The sequence below is a fragment of the Pelodiscus sinensis genome, chromosome 2, assembly GCF_052426305.1.
Source record: "Pelodiscus sinensis isolate ZL-2025 chromosome 2, ASM5242630v1, whole genome shotgun sequence".
NCBI lineage: Eukaryota > Metazoa > Chordata > Testudines > Trionychidae > Pelodiscus > Pelodiscus sinensis.
Window position 1 is genome coordinate 6,775,677 of NC_143053.1, and position 15,744 is coordinate 6,791,420.

At 41.3% G+C, this 15,744-nt stretch overlaps 1 protein-coding gene across 1 annotated transcript in view; it reads left to right on the forward strand.

Annotated features, from left to right (window-relative positions):
- The window catches only part of TSNARE1 (t-SNARE domain containing 1), a 500,475-nt gene that overhangs the window by 36,192 nt on the left and 448,539 nt on the right, over nt 1–15,744 (forward strand). Inside the window, 1 exon segment of the mRNA XM_089776145.1 lies at nt 884–1,040. The gene's annotated coding sequence lies outside the window, so the exon portion shown is untranslated.

Below are 15,744 nucleotides of genomic sequence, written 5' to 3' on the forward strand. Positions count from 1 at the left end.
GGTCCTGCTCCCAGGGACCTCAGAGTAGTCGAGTAACTGATAGGAATTCATGCAGTTACTCGTCTATTCAGTTAACCGTTAACTAACATCCCTATTCAGAATCTGTTTCATAGATGATAATTCAAATAGATGCATCAAATATAGAGTTGGTTCATATTCTTCTGTGAGAATTAGTAGGGTAATCTAGACTGGAGCCAGAGACTTCCATCTTGCAACTGATCCAAGCAGTTCTGAGATCACAGGATTATAGATCTCTGTCAGGCTACTGTAGCCTCTTGACCACCTGGTAACAAAACAGACTTTCCTTGAATGAAGAATAAGCAATGCACCTTGTTCCTTTGAAGTAAAAATCTTATTTCTCTTGTGTATACACCGGTAAATTTGTAGTACTAATTAACATAAGGCAATTATCCAGCCATACTGTCAAGGCATTTCATTATGGGACAGAATATTTAAGGTGAAGACAATGTAGGTAATATTATTTCCTGCAACATCTTTGATCTTAAGGTTAACTGAACCATCCATAAGCATAATATGATGTAATTAACACATGAAAGAGAATTAGCATCCACAGGCTAATCTGGTTACATGGATAACATTTAACGAGTTATATGTAAACACATACAATTAGTGTTTACTGCTAATTCTCTAACAATACAGGTTTGCATTTCAAAGCTCTATCTTATCATGGCTTGGTTAGCTATGTATAAGGAAAGGCCCTTATTACCATGTATATACTTTTATGACATTGAATTTGGGTCACGTAGCCTGCTAGCTGCTTAAACCCTTTCTGGCTATGTGTCATAGTGGATTTAAAGACTTGAGTTGGTCTTTATGATGGAGGAGGTGAGGGAAGTTCTGAAATCTGAGCCATTCTTTTTAGGTGACACATCTGAGGAACTGGCCCAGATGAGGTGTCATTAGAGGAGATTTTGGAACACACTGATAAACTAAACAGTAATAAGTCACCGGGACCGGACAGTATTCACCGAAGAGTTCTGGAAGAATTCAGATGTGAAATTGCAGAACTACTAATTGTGGTATGTAACTTATCATTTCAATTAGCTTCTGTTCTAGATGACTGGAAGATAGTTAATATGATACCAATTAAAAAAAAAAAAAGGTTTCAGAAACGATCCTGGCAATTATGGGCAGGTTAACCTTACTTCAGTACCAGGCAAACTGGTTAAAACTATAGTAAAGAACAGAATTGTCACATAGATGAACACGATTTGTTGTGGAAGAGTCAACGTGGTTTTTGTACAGTGAAATCATGCTTCAGCAATCTACCAGAATTCTTTGAGGGGTGTCTCCAAGCATGTGGACAAGGGAGATCCAGCGAATATAGTGTTTTTAGATCTTCAGAAAGCCTTTTCCTCAATGAAGGCTCTTAAGGAAAGCCAACTGCCATGGCATAAGAGGGAATGTAATCACATGGATCAATAACTGGATAAAAGATAAGAAACAAAGGGTGGGATTACATGGTTTGTTTTGAGAAGGGAGAGAGGTGACTAGTAGTGTCACCTGGGGTCCATTCTGGGATCGATCCTATTTAGCATATTCATACGTGAGCTGAGAAAAGGGTTAAACAGTGAGGTAGCAAAATGTGCAGGTGATACAAAACTACTTAAGCTAGTTAAGTCCAAAGCAGACTGTGAAGAGTTACAGAAGGATCTTATAAAACTGGGTAGTGGGCAACAAAATGGCAGATGAAATTCAGTATTGATAAATGCAAAGTGATGCACATTGGAAAACATAATCCGAACTATACTTACAATATGGTAGAGTCTAAATTAGCTGTTACCACTCATAAGGCTGTCCTTGTGTTCTGAATAGTCATGAGAAGGATGAAAGAATTGAAAACCCTGCCCTATACAGATATGCTCTGATAGCTCCGGCTGCTTAGCATAACAAAGAGCAGGTTAAGAGCTGACATGATCCCCTTCCGTAAATACCTGTGTGGGAAAGAAATGTTTGATAATGAGCTTGCCAGGCATAATGTGATCCAGTGGCTGGAAATTGACACTAGACGAATTCATATTGGAAATAAGGTGCACATTTTTATCAGTGAGAGTAATTAACCATTGAAATAACGAACCAAGGGTTGTGGGGGATTGTCTATCACAGACTGTTTTAAAATTGAGGTTGGATATTTGTCTAAATGGTGTGCTCTAATACAAACAGGAGTCAACAAAGGGAAGGCTGAGATCAGACTGGATCAATGTGGCTCCTTGTGGCCTCGTAATCTATGATTTGCTGAGGTTGCAACTAGGAATGTAAACAGATAACCGGTTAACCTTACTGGGTGATGCTTACTGGTTACCTGTTTAACTGGTGCCTGGTCCGGCTGGAGCAGCCCCCTGCCCAAGGTGCAATGTAGTGAGCCCGGTAGGGCCTGCCACACCCCAGTGTGGTTGGTTAACTGGTTAAGCATAGTTTAACTGGTTAACATTTAAAACGGGATTTTACATCTCTAGTTGCAACAGCTGAGAAAAATGAATTCTTAATAGGAACAATCAATTTCTGCCTTATTTCTTGAAATGTTTTCACTTGATGCTACAGGAGAGAGAAGAAGGGGAAGCTGAGGGAAGCTGGTTGGAAAATTGTCTGAGTGGACCACTAGCATGAATATTGTCCCCCAGATAGGGAAGGAAAGTTTCTGCTCCTGCATAGCTTCACCTGAAATGCAAGCACCCAGTTTATAGGGGGCAGAACATTGTCTGTGGTGATCCTCTGGAGGAGGGAGCAGTTGCAATCGTCAAAAGAGTATGAGGTCTAGTAGAACTACTCTTGTTACCATTTGAATGTGTCCAGGGCTCGACAGATCAGTGTATCTACTCACCCGTGGCGAGTAGATTTCAGCCGGTCGCCCTGTTCACCAGTGGCGCGCGCAAGCACAATGCGGGTCTTGCACATGCACAGTGTGGGGCTGGCAAGTAGATTTCGCTGCCGTTTGTCAAGCCCTGTGAATGACCATCTAGCTTCAGTATTCATCGGTTCTTACTTTGCCTCTAAAAAGGTTGTTCATGGGTGGTGGACTGTATGCTCAGGGGATTTGGGAATGAGGCTATGTCTTCAGTCCAGGGGAGAATGACGCTCCTGTGATTATCTTCTGGAGTTTGATTTAGACCTGGCCTGAGATGTGGAGACTTTGAGCCTTCAATTGAGCAATTTCATGTTTGCCTGAGGTGGATAGTAACCGGATATCATCTGATGTTAGTATGAAATGAGTTGGTAGGTCTCAATCCTGTTCCAGTAGACAGATACCTCACAACATTACCATTACAGTTGGTGCCCGGGAGGCCAAAAAGTAAACTGCACTGACCTCACCCACAAAAACTCATGATACCATCAACGTGTTTTGTTAGTTTTTAAGGTGCTGCTAGACTATTTGTTGTTTAAGTTTTTCCAGTTACAGACTGACTCGGCTAGCCCTCTGAAGCTTTCTCACACCTCTGAAAAATGCGCACAGTGAGGCTTGCTGCTTGGCCAATGTGAGGGAGTCTTCTATTGGGGCTGCCCAGAATGGTGGTTAAAGAGAAAATCCCCGTATCTGTGGTTGTCTGTCTTATCTGAGTGGGCAATATATTAAACATAGAAGTGGGATTACTTGGAAAGTTATCAAAAGAATGTATAAGTCGATAAATGAAGGAAACTGTTTGCTGTTTGATATGTAGAATGGTGTGTGTGTGTTTGTATATTTAGAATGCATTTATACTCTTTAATCTGATATAATTTTGGGAGAAATTTTCCTACTTTCTTCACAATTTTAACACAATTTGTACGAGTGCTTACAGGTTTACTAAGGATTTAAGAATATAAAGAAATCCCTTTTGCACTTTCTAAAGGGATGATTGAGCTATCAGTAGTTACTTTCTCACTATGGAAATCTTTAAACCATTATACATGTTTTCTTTAGCAATCATATTAAAAACAAAGCAAGGAGTTTCATCTTTCTGCAAGTGTTTTTTCCTGCCTGCTGTGTGCATAAGCATTTTAATTGATCTTTCAGACAGTCTAGAAAAGAGGAAGGTGGGAAGAAAACAGTGCATGCAGCGCACAATTTTTGCTGGTTTTGTTTCAAAGTAAGAAACCACTTCATCGCCATTTATGTATCTAGCCACACAATTTAAGCATGTAGTGTAGATGTAGTTTGTCAGCACATACAGGTATTTGAAAAACGCACACCTTGATCAATATTATTCAGCATATCTCAAGAGACTGTCAGATCTGTCATAGTATAAACTAGCTCAGGGTTGACTCAAGAGGTGCTTTTTGTCATAACCTCAGGGTTGGTTATTACAACCCAGTTTGGGTCTATCTTCATTATTTTTGTGATAGTTTTGGTGTGGTGTAACTCATATTTTAATTGAAAGAGATAAGTAAAAATCAGATTAAAAAATCTCATTTGCCAGACTGGAACCCCCCATTAGACCTATATTCTTTCTCCTTCAGGATCCAATGTCAGGATGCATCAGAGTTAGATGTAAACACCTTCCAATCCCCCGGAAATCATAGAATTATAAGAACAGCTATACTGGGTCAGACAAACAGTCCGTCTAGCCCAGTGACCTGTCTGCTGACAGTGACCAATACCAGATGCCCCAGAGAGAAGGAACACAACAGATAATCCTCACATGATTGGGGGGAGGGATAGCTCAGTGGTTTGAGCATTGGCCTGTTAAACCCAGGGTTGTGAGCTCAATCTTTGAGAGGGCCATTTAGGGATCTGGGGCAAATCTGTCAGGGATGGTACTTGGTCCTGCTGTGAGGGCAGGGGACTGGACTCAATGACTTCTCAAGATCCCTTCCAGCTCTATGAGATGGTATATCTCTCTATATTGTGAGCTGTCACCCATTTCCAGACAATCAGAGACTAGGGACACTGCAGCCTCTTTCTGACCTACAGACCAAGCAATTGGTTGTAACTTGGTTCATTTGTAAGTTGGGCTCCATAGAGTAACATGTAACCATGCTGTTCATAAGCATGGATCACATTAGTAACTCAGGGTCCGCCATTTACTACAGCTTTGGTCGTAACTGCGAATGGTTGTAAGTCGATCATTTGCAACTCAGGGACCAGCTGTATTACTACCCCTCCTGGCTAATAGCTATTGATGGACCTAACCTCTCCATGAATCTATCTAGCTCTTTTTTGAACCCTTTTAAAGTCCTAGCCTTCACCATCTCCTCTCTGGCAAGGAGTTCCACAGGTTGATTGTGCACTGAGAGAAGACAAACTTCCTTTTGTTTGTTTTAAACCTGCTGCCTATCATAGAGTTAAAAGAGACTCTGGAGATCAAGTCCAACCTCCTGCTGGAGGTCCAATCCCAACTAAATCATGTGCAATACTGTATTCCATAGGGGACATTTCTTTAGTAAAGAAGTTCAGGCAAAGTGGGAAATGACTGTTGAGATACTCTTTGACTGATGAGTTTGCCACCATGCTTACATGACACTTTGGCACTTTTTTATTAAGCTAAAATCTTCTGACCCACTGACAGATGAGGGCAAATAAAAGGCCTGAATCTTTTGAAGGAGTATCTCAGGGCTTTGGATATATTGAACCACATTGTCTGAATCTTGGTATGCATGGAAAGATTCTTCATGAGCAGTTTTTTGTCCACAAAACTTGTAGGCAACTCTCTTTTATACAGAGTTATGACTGGTAACTGTGTGAGAAAAATAGGGTATAAAACAAATCCTAGTTAAGCGGTTGCTTAACTGATTATCTATATCACCTTTTTTAGGGTTATTTTAATTTTGATTGCCATTTGGGTATCTCACTTGTGATAATTGGTTAGCAACTCTGTTCTTCCTCTGTTGTACTAGCAACACCAATCCAAAGCTAGATCACAGCAGTTTAGTTAATTACTTGTGAACATGCTAGTTTGCCAAAATCCTCTTCCCAGTGGATTTCTGGCTGTCAACTCTTTCTAACCTACTTTCCCACAAATTATGTTAACCCCGGGGTCTGACTAGCACTCCTGTCGAACATAAACTCCTACGTTTGTGACAAACTGTACAGACTGAATACAGTTCACAGAGCTTTCACAATTGGTCTCATTTTATGTCTATACACAGAAGTTGAAGGACGCATGAATTAATTAACTATAGTAGACATGTACAGTGTTCTACAAACTTAGCTAACAACAGTAACTTTTTCAGTATTTAAACCACTTTAAAACAACCTCAGCTGAAAGCTGTTGCAAAGCAAGGGAACAGGCTGACTCTGCAACAATCTTTAAAGCACATGCATAGGCATGTACACTTCCTTACTAATAAGGCATCCACGTTCTGTTAGAGGTCAATGGATGAATAAAAGTCATCAGTTATGAGAAAGTCTGTGAGTTACTTACCACCTGATCTTTGCTTCACTATCAGCTTTTAGCTCGGTTCCTGTTCATAGCAGTTGATGACACTGCACACACAGCTAAAGGGAAAAATGGACGTGACAGTCGTTTTGCCTGGTGCACCATCAGCTGAATAGAATTGATACAAAATAGAGACAAAGGTGCCTCTCTGAGAAAGGGACTTGATGTCACCCTACCCACTCCTGTATTAGAACCATAAACTCTGGCTCACTTACTGACATCCTGAAATCATGGTTTAAAACCTCCAACTTACACTAGTTTACAACTGCAGGTGACCCATGCTCCATGCTGCAGTGGAAGGCAACTCCCTCCCTCCCCCAGTCTCTGTCAGTCTCATGGTGATAGGGAATTCCTTCTGAACCCAAATATGGTGGTTAGTTAGACCCTAAGCATGTGGGCAAGACCCACCAGCCAAACACCTGTAAAAGAACTCTTTCTAGTGATTCAGAGCACTCCCCATCTAGTGTCCCATCACCAGCCCCTAGAGATGGTTGCTGGTAGTGTAACACCAACAAGTGGTATTGAACCTGGGGCCTCTGGAGCTTAGTGCCATGAGCCTCTACCGCCTCTACCATGAGTCTCAATTAAGGCTGCAAACAGACTCATTCTCTTTGTTAATGGTCTCAATGCTTCTAGGTTGGTCTATATGCTGTTGCAGGCAGTCTCATCATGCCATTCTCTCCGTAAACTTAGAATCACAGAACACTAGAACTGGAAGGGACCTCAAGAGGTCATCGAGTCCAGTCTCCTGCCCTCATGGCAGGACCAAGCACCATCTAGACCATCCCTGATAGATGTCTGTCTAACCAGTGTTTAACCACCCTGACAAGCAGGAAGTTTTTCCTAATGTCCAACCTAAACTTCCATTGCTGCAGTGTAAGCCCATTGCTTCTTGTCCTCAGAGGTCAAGGAGAACAATCAAGCTCAGTTTTGAAGCCAGCTAGGTTTTTTTCCCCACTGTTCCCTTTGAAGGGTGTTTCAGAACATCACTCTTCTGATAGAAACCTTTGCTTAATTTCAATCCTAAATGTGTTGTGTTGGCCAGTTTATATCCATTTGTTTTTGTGTTCACATTGGCACTTACATCTTCTCCCTTCCTGCTATTTATCTCCCTGTTGTATTTGTAGACAGCAAACATATCTTTGTCTCAGCTTTCGGGAGAGATGTTTTATCCTTTTTCTCCTGGGTGGTACAAGTTGGTTGGTCTTTTTGAAGGTCCTGGATTGGGCCACTGAGTTCCAAAGATTCAAAATGTCCAACCAAAATTAGTTGTTTGTCCTCACCATCCTATCAGGAAACGAGACATCATAATTTGAGTTCTTGCAAATAGGGCTGATAATTTCCTTTTTTGTGCAATTCATCTTGTCACACCACTTTGCATAGGACAAATTAGGCCTAAGCTGTCTGTTGTCACAACCATCCCGAGATCTAGCAATCCAACCAGTGTTCCAGTTCTGGTCAGCAACTTTCAGTGGGCTCTCATGGAGGTGCATCCCCAGGCCAGCTTTGCAGTTATGCCTGCAAGCGTTTCAGTTTCTCCCTCAGTACTCTGCTGGTTGCTGAAATGTCTGTTTTGAAATTCATGTAATTTATACGAAGTCCCTTCATGCTCTTTGATGCTCTTTAAACTTGTTTTAACAATCCATTATACAATGCAAAGTCACTTCAACGACTCTACCGCAGGCAGGGACAGCTGAGTAAGTCTTCCATTCCTGGTCTCCTGTGTATATGGCTGAGTTGAATGTGGGCATTACTAATCAAAGAGTTACATTTCTGATTATTCCAATTTGTGATCAGATGTCTTTGTAATCACCATATTTGGTTTCGGTTCCTTTTATTTACTGCTTCTTTTGGCACAGGTGTGTATGTGTATATTTAACAAACTTGATGGCATGCTTGATTGGAAATATGAATTTTAGTCTTTCACTTGACCAACTAAAAAAAATCAGCATGACCACAATCCACTCCCCCACAACAGGATTGTCCAAGAATTAACCCCCATCATTAACATTTACAATATTATGCCCCAAGTTATATTATTTATAGTGAATTTCTCTTGGATAAATATAACTTCACAGAATCGGTATATTTCATCAAGTTCCCTGTTTGCTTGCTGCATCTGGCATATCATATAACATCTTGGTGTTTGATAGAATTTAATTTTAACTCACTTACCAACAGGGGAAAAAGGGAGCATCTCTTTAGCTGCACAAATGAATACATTCTTTCAGAAGGCTGCAGTGACTCTGAATTTCCTGACTATTGAAGAAATCTAGCTGTTAAACATTATTTTATTTTTCTCGCATCCCTCTGCCCTGTCTGTTCTAAACAGCCTGGAGTCCGGGCAATTCATAAATAGCTATAAATAATAATTTGGGGGGCTATACCTCAGTCTACATTAGAGAGTTATTTTGAAATAACCCCCCTTATTTCAAAATAATGAGCTGCGCATCCACACTACCAAGCCCATTATTTCAAAATAATGGGCTGATTATTTTGAAATCTGTACTTCTGCTTTCTTTAGGAATAATGCTTATTTCAAAATAGTTATTTCAAAATAGCATTAGTATGGACGCTTCGCTGCGCCTGTTTCAAAATAACTATTCCCCGGAGTCATTCAAAGTAATTACTCCCCAGTGCTTCCTGCGGCTCTAAGTCGAGATAGCACGTCCACAATAATGGAGCCTGCCTTCGACTAATTTTGAGGCTCTCCTGTAGTGGGGACATGCTATTTTGATTTTGTTATTTTGGCAGTTATTATTTCGAATTTAGTTACTTCGAAATAATTTCTAGTGTAGACATGCCCTTAGTTTCTATATGTATCTCTTTCATCTTTAATTTAGAGTATAACACAATAATTAAACCATGGAATTATCAAGAGGCTCCGTAGACATCACTACATGCATTCCATCCTCATTTGCCATTCTTTTTATGTCGGAGGCAGGAATCTTGCATTTTACTCAGCTGGAAACCACAGGGGTAAACTTTTGGTTCTGTCGACTAAATAAATACTAATTACGAATATCATGGAATCATAGAACACTAGAACTGAAAGGGACCTCGAGAAGTCATCAAGTCCAGTCCCCAGCCCTCATGACAGAACCAAGCACCATCTAGATCAACCCTGAGAAATGGTTGTCTAACCTGCTTTTAAATATCTCCAATGATGGAGATTCCACAACCGCCGTAGGCAATTTATTCCAGTATTTAATTACCCTGAGAGTTAGTAAGTTTTTTCCTAATGGCCACCTAAACCAATTGTTTCTTGTCCTATTATTAGATGGTAAAGAGAATATTTTTCTCCCTCCTCCTTGTTACACCCTTTTAGGTACTTGAAAGCTGTTATCATGTCCCCTCTGAGTCTTCTCTTTTCCAAATTAAACAAACCCTAAATAAATTATTTCTGTGTTCCCTCGTAGGTCAGGTTTTCTATACCTTTATTTACGTTTGTTGCCCTTCTCTGGACCTTCTCCAATTTCTCCACATGTTTCCTGAAATGTGGTGCCCAGAACTGGACACAGTACTCCAGCTGAGGCCTAATCAGCACAGAGTAGAACGGAAGAATGACTTCTCGTGTCTTGCTTACAGCATTCCTGTTAATGCATCTCAGAATGATGTTTGCCTTTTTTTGCAACAGTATTACTGTTTTTAAAACCACAATACTTGTCAAGAAAAAAGAAAAGTCCATTGAGATAGACACAGTGGCTGTGTCTAGACTGCATCCCTTTTCCATAAAAGGGATGCAAATTAGACACATCGCAATTGCAAATGAAGCGGGGATTTAAATCCCCCCCGCTTCATTTGCATTAAAATGGCTGCCGCTTTTTTCTGGCTTGGAGATTTTCCGGAAAAAAGCGCCAGTCTAGACGCGGATCTTTCGGAAAATAAAGCCTTTTCCGAAAGAGCCCTTATTCCTTATTTTAAGAGGAATAAGGGATCTTTCGGAAAAGGCTTTATTTTCCGAAAAATCCGCGTCTAGACTGGCGCTTTTTTCTGGCAAAGCTCCGAGCCGGAAAAAAGCGGCAGCCATGTTTATGCAAATGAAGCGGGGGGGATTTAAATCCCCGCTTCATTTGCAATTACGATGTGTCTAATTTGCATCCCTTTTACGGAAAAGGGATGCAGTCTAGACACAGCCAGTTAGTTTCTCTGGCTATGTCCTAGGATAGAAAGAGATCGGGTTTATTGCAAGAGAGGGATGTAATCTTAGAGGACTAGATAGTAGAAACTCCTGGGTCCTACTCCTGATTCTGAAATAGTGTATTCTCTGGCCATGTGTTAAATCACTGAATGCTTTCTATCTGTTGCAGTTAAAATGTTGATGACAGCAGTCAGCTACCTCACAGGGGTTAAGGGGATTAATTAAATGTTCATAAAGTGCTTTGAAGACTGAAAGCATTCTAACAAAATTATAACAGAATTATATCCTAATATTAGAAACTGCTTTCCCTTCCATGCACAGCAATGGCTTCAGTCATATGGAACTTTAACACTTTTATCTCTGAATGTGTGTAACTTCTTCACTGTACACTGCTGTAGTGAACTGACTGCCAGATACCATTGCAAGTTTCTCTGCCGGGGCACCAGTGTATTCTGGATAATGCAGTACAAATGTTTTGCATAACCCCCTCCACATGCACAGTAGTTTGATGGTAGAAGCAGCAATGAGGAGGTGAAAACAAGTAGGGAAGCCAAACATCTGATATGGTAAAAGAGATGTCTGTTTTTGTCGTGCTATAATGCCTTGTTACCTGCACCCAGACAGGAGCAGCTTGGAAGCACTGGATCATAGAACAGTTTATGGTCAGTTAAATGAACACTCACACCCTGGATACGAACCCTAGTATTAATTCAGAAAAGCATGCTTTTGTGTTTTCATACTGTTCTCCTTTATTTCTTTGAATGGCATGTAAGTTCTCCTAATGGCAGAACAGAGTTTTTGGGTGATGTTTGAAAGGGGAATAATGTTCCTTGAAGTTTCTTGTACCAGCTAGGGAGGGAAAGTCCTTGAACTAAATAGTGCTAACTTAATGGAGGCTTTTGAAAACAAGAAGATGGTTGAAGGGCGGACTGTATTGTACAGCAACACTTAGAAATGTCTTTGGAAGATTCTGACACTCTAAGAGAACATTTATTTTTCCTGTCATGAAGTTTGGCATATTTTATTCTTCCTCTTAAAATTTCTAGAGTTTCAGTGGCTTTCATGTGCCAAGTACTTTTCCTTTAGATATTTATTAAGAACACAAGTACAGCTGTACTGGGCCAGACCAATGGTCCATCTGTCCCAGTATCCTGTCTGCTGACAGTGGCCAATACCAGATGTCCCAGAGGAAGGGAACAGAAAAAGTAATCCTCACGTGATCCCTCTCCTGTCATCCATTTCCAGAGAAACAGAGGCTAGGGACACCACTCCTACCCATCCTGGCTAACAAGCCATTAATGGACCTAACCTCCATGAATCTATCTAGCTCTTTTATGAACCCTGTTAAAGTCCTAGTCTTCACCACATCTTCTGGCAAGGAGTTCCACAGGTTGACTGTGCACTGAGATAAGAAAAACTTCCTTTTGTTTGTTTTAAACCTGCTGCCTATTAATTTCATTTGGTGACCTCTAGTTCTTATATTGTGGGAATAAATAAATAATTTTTCCTTATTCACTTTTCCCACACCAGTCATGATTTGATAGACCTGTATCATATCCCCCCTTAGTCTCCTCTTTTCTAAGATGAAAAGTCCAAGTCTTTTGAATCTTTCTTCATATGGGATCCATTCTGTGTGCACTATTCAGCATGTGGGCATACCATGGTTTTATATGGAGGCAATAAAATATTCTTTGTCTTATTCTCTATCCCTGTTTTAATCTGTGATTAATCCTGCTCCAACTGGTAAACTGTGGGATTATTTGCAGAGTATATTTGAGGAGATCTGTCGGACTTGTTACTAAACTTTTCAAAAGAAAGTGAGTGAGGTTTCAGGTAAAGGTTTGTGTGAGCAGGTGATATTGATGCTCCTGGCTGAGATAAGAGGGTAAGATTTAAATTTAGCTTTCCTTTCCGTCTGTCCCTTTAATCTTTCCTTACTGGCTGGGATTCTCCCTAAATTCTCTTAAGAAGTTGCTCCTAACTTTAGCTGCTTTTTCTGTTGAGTGACACTTTTATTAAGAAATCCGAGCCTTAATACAAAAGTTACTTAATTATGGGTGCAAGAGTAGTACCGCTGGAATGTGACTAGATGGAACCTCCTAGGTCATTGAGTCCAGCTATGACAAGCAAACCTCTGACTTCACTGCATTGGAGTGTCAAGTCCCTTTCTTTTGGACAGTATCATTCATGAAAAGATTAGTCTCAAAGCCCCTTTCTTTCTTATGTCACCCTTACGTTAACAGTGTAACAACCTGCAGCTCTCAGTGGGAGTTTTGGGAGCTTGCGGGGTCAGATCCTCCGATAAAACAAGAAACCCCAGGAGCAGACTCTTTTACCATGTAGCCCAGTTACCAACCACAGAGAAGTTGATATGGGGAGAGGTGCCGAGCTCTGGCATTTAACATGGAGGAGCAAGGTTCATGATGCTTGTTCTCATGATTCGGCAGGAGGGACGCAAATGCGGTTTGCTTTTTTTCATGTTGCATTGGGGTATTTCATATTGGTGTACAAACAGACATAGTGTTAACTCTGAAAAGGGTTGAGGCTATGGATTCTCAGGTATCAGGTGTGGGCAGTTAAATTTAGGATTTGCAAGAACTGTGCTTGAGTTTAAATATCCTTGGGTACTTCTGAAGTGTCATGGAATCATAGAATTCATGGCCAAAAGAGACCAATAGATCATCTTGTGTGATAGCTTGTGATATACAGGAGAACACCACTACTGGCACACTAGCCCAACAGCAGAAATGAATCCAGAATATTACACCCAGCAGGAGACTAAACTGTAATGTGCCAGACGTAGAGAACGGGGGGAGGACTGAGGTATGTTAGGGCCCAAGGCAAATATGTTTATGGTTGTTTCCTCTCTTAATGTGATTGCTTTATTGAAATCATTAGCTTTCTCCATATGCTCTTTACACAGAAAGGCTTCATGATGTGAACCAAGGGCGTCGTAGTCTTTTTTGTTATACAGGGGAGGTGTAGTGTACAGTTCTTGCCTGGTCGGTACCAAAAAGATGTCAGGCAATTCACAGAAGAGCAGCAAAAAGCCTTAAAGGACTCCAAAGAATGACAGAGGGGAGGCATTTCTGTTAGTTCCTCTAAGAAGTCCATGGTATCTCAGTCTGGTAGTTCAGTAAGTTGGAGTTCTTGGCTCCTGCTGCCCTTTGCTTTGCAGATAATATTGATGTTTTTAATTTCTATGGCGAGAGGAATCTTTCTTGGCGAAGACTGGTGAGAAACTGGACTGCTCTTCTGCCACCTGGTTTCTGTTTTGAGGCTGATGACTTATTTGGTTTGCATAATAGTGGGTACCGTGTGGGAACTAGGGATATAAATCTCATTTAATTAGTTAACTACTTAAATGTTACATGTAACTGGTAAATTCATTAAATGGGGGTAGACTGGAGCAACCCCTCTGCCACCGGCTGCTTTCTACTCTGCATTGGGCTGCTGGCTCCCTGCATGTGCAGTCATTAGCTAACTTCAGCTGCAGGTTGAACCTCTCTGGTCCAGAATGCTCTGGTCTGGAAGCATCCGTCATCTGGAATGATTTTAGTGAGCCAGATGTCCATTTTTCATGGGTGTGGCTAAGTTTCCTGCAGTCCCATAATGTTTGTTTGCAGCCACCAGTCCTAGCTCTCAGTGTATTGTGCTGTTATTTAGCTCTAATTCACCCCTAAATGCCCACTAACAGCCCAGTACACAGTGGAAGTGTTGGCAATGCTGCTAGACAATATTGACCTCCCGTGGTCCAGAACATTCTCTCGTTCAACTGGTCAGGTCCTGAGGGTGCGGGACTAGAGAGGTTCAACCTGTAGTGATTTGAATGCAACCACTTTCAGCATCTGCTACCATGTTGGGAATGGGAGGGCATGTCCTTCCCTCTGGCTGCCAGTTGCAGAAGCAACGAGGAAATTCTGCCACTCCAAACCCCTGAACAATTCACTAATTTTTGTAACATTTCAAGTTTCCTTTTTTTCATGCTTATCTTTTTCAGTTTCTGGTGAAACAGCAAAGCGACTGTAAATTCTTGTGGATTGGTAAATGTCACAAGCGCAGTTCAGCTGCTTTTGAAAGATGCTCTCATAAACATTTAAAAGGACAATTAATCAAATGCATGGCTGTGCGCTAAAGGTCTGCCGCGCAGCCTGATCTGTATAGAATGCCCCAAATTACCTACTGGATGAAGGTTGTGATCCAATTTTTCCTTTGTCTGTGCGGCAGCGGGAGTGGTGGGAGGGTTGAAAGAAACAAAAACCTGCTTCAAATCAGTCTAGAGGCAGCCATGCTATAGGAGACTGAAAATTATTTTCTGAACAACAGAAAGCCCGAAAATGAATCCTAAACTGCTTCCATTATGGTGGAATAAGCATGCAACTGGCAGGCATGCACCCAAGTATATCTATCTGTACCGCCACTTTCAACATCTCCCTAAGGCTATGTCTAGACTACGCTGAAGTTTCAAAAAAGGATATGCAAATTCCGCGGGAATTTGCGTATCTTCTTCCGATCTCATTTTTGAAAGTTCTGTGTGTTTTTTTCCAGCAACCGTCCCCCCCTTTTTCAAAAAGCCGCGTAAACCTCATCTTTTGAGGAAGAGTGGATTTTTGAAAAAAGGGGGGGAGGTTGCCAAAAAAACTGCGTCCCGATTACTTTCACTTCAGAAAGCTCCACTTTGGAAAGTGAGAGCGGAAGAAGATACGTAAATTCCCGCGGAATTTGTATATCCTGTTTCGAAACTTCAGTGTCGTCTAGATGAGCCCATATTTTGGAACATGGAGTGAGCCGAATGGGTCCTTCCTCGTGTAACTGCCACTTGCAGAAGGTGGAGAGTTTTGAATACAGGGTAAACTGTTTGATGGTAGTAAAGACTTCTCCTTACTGCCTTCAGCACTTTGTCGGGGTGGGAGCTTCAAGAAATTTTGGCTCTTCCATTTTTCGGGGGGAAGGAGGTATCTGGCTAAGTTATTTGAGAACATGATCAGATGTTTACTTCTAAATTGCCTAGGGAGGTTGTGGAATCTCCATTACTGGAGATATTCAAGAGCAGGTTAGACAGACATCCGCCAGGGATGATCTAGACCGTGCTTGGCCCTGCCATGAGGGCAGGGGACTGGACTCGATCTCTCGAGGGCCCTTCTAGTTCTAGTATGCAATGATTCTATGATTCTTCCACACCTCTCCAAATACATGGGCATCTGCTGGTCTGGGCATTTACTCCTGCTC